At 40.7% G+C, this 6,776-nt stretch overlaps 1 long non-coding RNA gene across 1 annotated transcript; it reads left to right on the plus strand.

The window, feature by feature from the left end:
- Positions 1 to 582: 582 nt before the first annotated feature.
- LOC125943033 (uncharacterized) lies at positions 583 to 5,061 on the plus strand. Its single transcript, XR_007465504.1, has 3 exons — positions 583 to 1,884; positions 3,193 to 3,280; positions 4,229 to 5,061. It is a non-coding gene; the product is annotated as an uncharacterized LOC125943033 (long non-coding RNA).
- The last annotated feature ends 1,715 nt before the right edge of the window (positions 5,062 to 6,776 follow it).

Genomic DNA, 6,776 nt, shown 5'->3' on the forward strand with positions numbered 1-6,776 from the left:
TTTATAGATTTTCTATAGGCGAAAGTTGATAAGGTGTCTACTTCTTTTATCTATTCCCCGTCTATAAATTTAGTCTTGACAAAAGTCGTTAAATTGTATTTTTTGTCTATATTAGCGGTCTATACGCCGTTTATATGCAAATTTTTTTTCTGTTTGCTATTTCTTTAGCCGATCGCCAGTTTATAGAATGTCTACAGAGAAAAGCAATAAAGGTCACCATGGCATCTCTGTCATTGAATTATGCAGTCCTTAATTGTTATTTTACCAGATGATTAGGTGTTTAAGAGTGTGCTAGCTCGCCGAGTTTCATCCAGTATTGCACTGGTTGTTAACATGTAACCTCTGGGCCCGGCACCTATAGTTAGTCGGGAATGCATACCCAACGATAATTTTCCTTGCGAACCACACGGAGGCGGCATATATACTTCTATGTGATTGAAATTATTTTTAATGGCTTCCTATATCCCCCCCCCCCCCCCACCCCCGGTGAAGGCTATAGGGTGGGATATCACCCAAGATCATGTTAACTCGAGCGAACAGACCGTATACCGATTGCAGTATGCTGTGAGATGAACTAAAGGACAGCCGATATTGTAAAAGTGTTATTGCTTCAGGTTTACTTGCCGTCTATAGACAAGAGTCGTTAAACTCGGCCCAACCCGTGTACGCTGTAACCAAGCGGAGTTACAGGCGGATAATACGGAGCTACGTTTGATATAAGCCACTGGGATTGAATATACTGCTGACATTTCTTTAAAGCCTTCTTGTAGAGTTTATTATAGACATGGTGTATATACTTCCGCATTTGTTCACCACATTATATGACCTCCGTAGTCGCTCTCGGCAATCCCAAGACAGTCTTTACAGTTGTTTTTCATAGCATTACTTTTGCGGCAGTAAAATAAAGAAAGCAAAATGCCAATCCAATCATGTAAATCGAGGTTATGAATGCCAGTTTTAGCGAGAAGCGGATTACAAACAGGCATCATGCTAACAGCACAGAGACTTGTAATGTGTACAGCTGACAACGCAGAATTTGCTAGTGTGCGATGAACCGATGTCGTGTATGTGGTGTGCGCCTTATGTGTCGTCTGATTCTCAGATACTCTGTAGGTTCTCCCCATATCTAGGCTGCATCACTAACATCGGGTGGTTTTTCGCAGACTGATATCCCGCGCTATAAATTCATTAAAGCTTCTCGTTCACTTACAATGTGCGCTGATACTCTGAGCCCACCCAGTCCTTTCCAGGCGCTATATGCCTGTGCGGCCGAGCATATGCGTACGTCATTAGTGTATTGATTGCTTTGACATATCACCGGAACAGACTGCACTAACATGTGCGCAGCTAGGTATCCCATTTGGCGGTACGTTGAAAGCTATGCTAGAAATGCACTACATTACTCATCGTCGCTGGCCATAATGCTAGCGCCTGACGTGCGTGCTAACGGTTTTTACAAACACTGCGTTCATCCAAGTGTGCACTCCTGCTCCATGCGATAGCCCACAGCGTTTGTAATACAGCGCGCCAAGGCATTTCCTTTTTCCATGGAAAGAACTGAAAAATGGAAGGTTAAAGCAACCGGTTTCGCGCGCATGGAACGCAGAGAGAGAGAGAGAGCGACAATAAAAAAAAAAGAAAAAAAAAAGAAGAGAAACGGGCAAAGGCGCTCAGATTTCTCGGAGCACGTACGCCGTCGCCGGCCGCAGCTCCTGCGCATGCGCAGCGGCAGCAACGGCGGCGCGCCATCTCTCCGCGTCGATTTGAATTCTCAACGGCTGCGCCAGGCAAGTCAACGCTTGTTGCTGCTGGTGAGCTGCCTGCACCTTGGTGTCTGTGTATTCGTCTCGACTTTGTGGCATCACACGTCAACTACACTGAACGGTAAGTTTTAGCGAAGATGTTTTCCGTCACTAGCTCATGACTAGGTGAGCGTATTTCGTAGCGCGAACCGGCTGCATGTAATGTAGGCGACTCGGGCATAGTGTCGGTTTGACGTTTGCTTTGTAAACGCGCTCGGGTTCTCGATTCTACTATAGGGAATGTCTAACGGCAAGCGATCGCTCGCGCTTGTTCATTTCACCGTCATTGTCAATGTCCGTGAAAAAGGAAATACACCATGTTTAACGTGGATACTGAGCAGAAATAAGCGCGGATTGTGTGTGTTAAGCGGCGTACTGTGGGCAGGTCTCGTTTTGTGGCGCTCGATCGGCGGCCATAAACGCTGCGCTGCCTGTCTAATAAAACTCATCTAAAGCGCTTTATGTATATACCTCGAAATTGTGCTACAGTGACGAATTGTCTAAAAGAGACGTACTATCGCGATGGAAAGAAACGCGAACAGCGGAGCGCGTCGCCGAAGCATAACTGAAGGCATAGTGCGCGCCGTCCAGTCATCACCATGGACATGCGCGCATGTCCGGTTTGATTGCTCTGTGCGATGATGCACCCCCTATACTGCGATATTTTTGTTTCTGTTAGTACAGTTTGCGCTCTCATCATTACTGCGACGTCACCTTTTGTCGTTTTCAAATAAAAGAGAAGTAAAATAGAAAGAAAATATCGCAATATAGGGGGTGCATCATCGCACAGCGCAATCAAACCGGACATACGCGCCTGTGAATGGTGATGACTGGACGGCGCGCACTATACATTCAGTTATGCTTCGGCCACGCGCTCCGCTGTTCGCGTTTCTTTCCATCGCGATAGTACAGTTGAATAAATGCTAGCGTACTCAGATGAAAGGCCGTGTTTGCGGGTCATGCATCAGCAAGCCGCGTGTGCTGCCGTTTTCGTAAGTCAAAAGTCGGAGTATTTATGGGGCTCCTGGCAACCAGTATAAATATATATAACCGCAAAAGCTTTCAGAGCACGAAACTCGCGATAAGCTCAGTCAATCGCAGCTTCGCAACTTAACCGAAAGAATTGGAGAACAATAAATTAGTGGCTCGGGGAAGCACGCTTTACACGTTTGAAACTGAAGCCATTGGGTTTGAGGAGAGTTTGAAGATTTTCTGTGCTGTGCTCGTGTTGCCATGAATTACGAACTTCGCCAAGCCCTTGTCAGCTTTATTAAACAAGTGATTCAACTCAGCTGAATCTAATAGTGCATTTCAAGTGACTGACGTGTCATTCTTTATAATTACAATTATGCAAGCATTAAACCACAATATTTTTATTGCCCCTAAACAGCGGGTGTCATAGACTGCCAGGGAATTTTCATGAAAACAGCCAGGGAAAGCTTGGAAAAACATCAGGGAAATTGAAAATGACAACATAGGTATGCTGTCTTGTTATTTCCATACAATGTTTCCAGAGAATCGCTGTCTTAAACATATTTTTGAAGCATTTCAACTCCCCCCAAAAATTACAAATTGGTATCATTTTCTGAAAAAGAAATGAAAGTGAAGCATGCTGACATGGGACATTTCTTACTCAATCTTTTTGCATTGCCTAAGTGTCCTGAACCTCGAAACTCTAGAAAAATATACTTATGTTATAGAGCGCCTTCAATTATTTACTTTGATAGCATTCATTGTAATGACAGTTCAATTTTGTTTCCCAGGAGGTACATATGTGTCGTGCCACAACACAGAAAGTGCTCACGGGGTATTTCTGGTGCTCATGTGGTATACCTAACTTGCAACCGTGTCAGCATGCCCAAAAGATATGATTATCTATAGGAAACTAAGTGACCATATCAACACAATCAATCCATCTGCCTTCTATTGAAGTTATGGCCAATGATGTATCAGTTAAGAGTATAAGAAAGACATTTAAATGTGTATTAAGGAAAATAAATGACAATCTTTGTCATGATACGTTCAATACTGCAGTCACTCATTTGAGCATATTATTCCGCACGGGTATATTTAATTACCAGCCAAAATGTAAACAGTCCAACTGTGTAGCCTAGTTTCAGCAATTAATATAGAGATCATTTGGGTTAATTAAGTACATTAATGTGTCATATGGGCTTGTCATAAAATGTAACATACTGTTGCTGGCGCCAGCAGCAATTGTAACAGTTTAATTGTTCATCATACGGTAGAGTGAAACATTATGCGATGCTACTGTTTTGTATTGACAAGCAGCCATTAGGCATAGTTAAACCGTAATAAGGATTCACTTAAGTGGTTTGAGCGAATATATTAAGCTACTTTATGAACGTACAAAAAATACACATTTGTTATTTTTGCCTCACATTGTTGTATCTACATATTTGCAGCATGCACCTGCAGCACCTTCGGAACCGCTTACACGAAGGTCAAGGCCAGCCAGGCAACCGTGCTTGCCAAGGGGAAGCAGCATTAAATATGTAAATATTCTCTTTTGATGATAGCATAAGACATGCATTTTAATAAATTAATGTATTATATCGTTCAATAAAAACATTTAATTCAATATCGGTGCACTTGTTTTCTTTTTTGCACTACATGAGTCTGCACTAGTGGAATTGCTTGAAATATTTCTTTCGGCTACATATGAGAGTACAGCTGGTTCAGGATCATTATTAATCTATTAACATGAATGCATAAATGCAGATGGGAAGCAACAGGTGCACATGCATAATATACGTTCAAAATTTTGTTGCCGCCATATGTAAACAAAAATTTTAACTACCTTGTAGATAGATTTCATTCAAGCGAATGCATTGCATGCGACTAAACTTTCTTCAATGTGCAATTACACAAATGATCATGCAGCTTTACATAATGATTCACGGCTGCATACATTTTAGATTTTTGACTGCTTCCATCTGCATGCATGCTTTTCTATGTACAGTTCCCTATGTATGTTCCCATATGCATACTGGATACAATAAATTTTTATAGACATTTCCAATAATCTGCTTATTAGCAAACCCCAGCAGCGAGTGTTTATGGAATAACATTGCCTGCCGAAACATAGTTAGAAAAATGTGGTGTATTATCTAGTATATATGGTGTCCCAGTAATTTTAGCCAAGCTGGTCAATGAAAATGAAAGGTTAAAAACAACACGGTGCAAGATATATGATCATAAAAAGACCTGAAGGTCAGACCTCTGAATTCAAGGCCGAATGCACGCCATAGGTCTTAAAATCGGATCTCATTGCACCGTCTTTTCTTAATATTATTTTTCATTGAACAGCTTCAGTAAATTTAAGTTAGCTGGGACACCCTGTAAAATTGTAAGGCTGAAGTCTATGGATTAGCTATAGACTGATCTACAGGAACTCTCTGTAGGTAGACTACCACATTCTACAAAAGGTGTAAGGCCATAAGTCCATAGACTGTCTATATACTGGTCTATAGTAATAGTCTATAGATAGTCTATAGACGTTTGTAGATATTTTATAGACACGTATACAAAAGTAGAACTAAATGAGCCTATAGACTTTTGTCTATAGACATTCTGCAGACATTTGTTTACAAAAGTGAATTTTCATTGATCTATAGACCGTCTATAGTCAGTCTATAGACTCAGACATTTTGTAGACTGGTCTAGAAAAAGTGTATGGCCATAAGTCCATAGACTGTCTATAGACTGGTCTATAGGAATAGTCTATAGATAGTCCATAGACATCTGTCTATAGACATTTTATAGACTTATTTCTACAAAAGCAGAACTATATAAGCCTATAGACTTTTGTCTATAGACATTCTACAGACATTTGTCTACAAATGTGAAAATTCATTGATCTATAGACAGTCTATAGTCAGTCTATAGACTCAGACATTTTGTAGACTAGTCTACAAATAGTGTATGGCCATAAGTCCATAGACTGTCTGTAGACTAGTCTAAAGAAATGTCTACAAAAAGTCTGTTGACTTCATAGACAGATGTCTATACACTTTATATAGACTTTCTACAAAAATTTTTGTAAGGGCACCAAGACAAATATGGCGGTAAGGTCGGATTGCAGGGCAGAATGATCAAAGGCGTTAGTGACGACGTGGTAAACTGCGCAGTCATTGGCGAAAAGTTTTATAGGCGGACTTTATATATAGGATTTTTATAAAGTAAAGAACATGGGGTGGTCGTTCATAAAGATTAGAAAGAGTAGTGGACCCAGAACAGACCCCTGAGGTACCCCAGACTGTACAAAAGCAATGTAAGAGTCATGACCGTTAGCAGATACGTATTGAAAGCGATTAAAAAGGAAACATTCAATCCAGCGCAAGATATTGGTGTCGAGCTTAAGCTTACACAACTTAAGGAAAAGCAATTTGCGAGACATTGAGTCGAAAGCCTTCGCAATATCCAAAAATATACGTGCAATCTATTGTTTGACCCTTGTCTACAGCACTAAATGAATCATTAGTAAACACCAAGAGCTGGGCATCACATGAAAAATATTTTCTAAAACCATGCTGACAGTTAGTAAAAAACGAGTTTTATTGTAGGAAAGCAATAAAATGCGAGTAAATAACATGCTCCCTGAGCATACAGGGTACGCTGGTTAATGATATGGGCGTTGAATTAAATGGAGAGTCAGTGGGACCTGATTTCTGCAGTGAAACCACCTTCCCTCCTTTCCAATCATTAGGCAAGGTGGATGATTACAGTGACTGAGCAAAAATGAGCGACAGTAGTAAAGAAGAATACCTCACTGTGTTTTTAAGAAATTTGGAATTGATATGATCAATTCCTGCACAAGAAGATATTTTTAGCTTTGTAATCAAACTAGCAATACCAACAGCATCAAAAGAGACACGGTTCATGGGAATGTAATCAGCAAACATATGTGAGGATATACATGGGGCGATGTAGCAGAAAAACATGACATGCATA

This window comes from Dermacentor silvarum, chromosome 2, assembly GCF_013339745.2.
Source record: "Dermacentor silvarum isolate Dsil-2018 chromosome 2, BIME_Dsil_1.4, whole genome shotgun sequence".
Lineage (NCBI taxonomy): Eukaryota > Metazoa > Arthropoda > Arachnida > Ixodida > Ixodidae > Dermacentor > Dermacentor silvarum.